This window comes from Nematolebias whitei, chromosome 1 (assembly GCF_014905685.2).
Source record: "Nematolebias whitei isolate Nwh7 chromosome 1, NemWhi1, whole genome shotgun sequence".
In the NCBI taxonomy this organism is placed as follows: Eukaryota; Metazoa; Chordata; class Actinopteri; order Cyprinodontiformes; family Rivulidae; genus Nematolebias; species Nematolebias whitei.
Genome location: NC_056498.1, coordinates 39207894 through 39208800, shown reverse-complemented (window position 1 = coordinate 39208800; position 907 = coordinate 39207894).

Sequence of the window (907 nt, the reverse complement as noted above, 5' to 3'; positions counted from 1 at the left end):
AGCAGAAAAGAAGGCACTGCAAAGATTCATAAAGACTGCAGAGGACAAAACTTCCTTCCAAGGACTTGATGTTGGTACAGCGCTGTCGAAGAAGAGCATCAGGAATCATCAAGGACTCACTCCATCCAGCTCACTCTTATCAGACACAATGTTCATATAACATGAGACACAGAGTGGATAGCATCATCACCCATAGCACAAGGTTTTTCAATAGTTTTTCTCTGCCACAGTCTGACTGGTGGCAAAACACAACTACTGATCAGGTGCAATAATAGCCCTACACTACCTAACTTCACTAGTCATGTGACATGGTTTACTGTCTTTACAGTGTAGATAGAAACCAATTTGTTCTTATGTCTCTTTTATTTAGTGTTTCAGTGTTTTTTGACTATGACTGTGAGCTCTGCACAAGAATTCCAGTGTGCCTGGATCGTTGGTCTGTGCACAAATGGCAAATAAAGGACTTTGTACTTTGTTGTACTTTGTTACACGTATTTCTCACCAGACGGAGTGTCACGAACACTTTTCATCATCCCATCTTCAAGGTCAAAATTAAAACAAGGTCTTTGCTTGTCTGGGCCATTGCTACGACTCGGCTACCATCACGCCAAACTGTGGTGAACATCTTAAGATGTAAGATGGTCTCAGTTTGAGTAAGTCCTTTTGGATGAAGGATGAAATGTCTCGGCACAAAAGAAGAAACCATCCAGATGACTTGACTGAACATTGTTGGATTTTATACCTGGATTAATGAACCTGAACTTTGGTATCTTGAATGAGGTTGATTCAAAATGTGATTCAGATGTAGACATGCATTTTTGTGGTTTATTTTTGAGAGCAGTCAACAAAGTTCATGCTCAGTCATCCAGGTACCAAATCCAATAATTCTCAGTCGGGTCATCTGGAC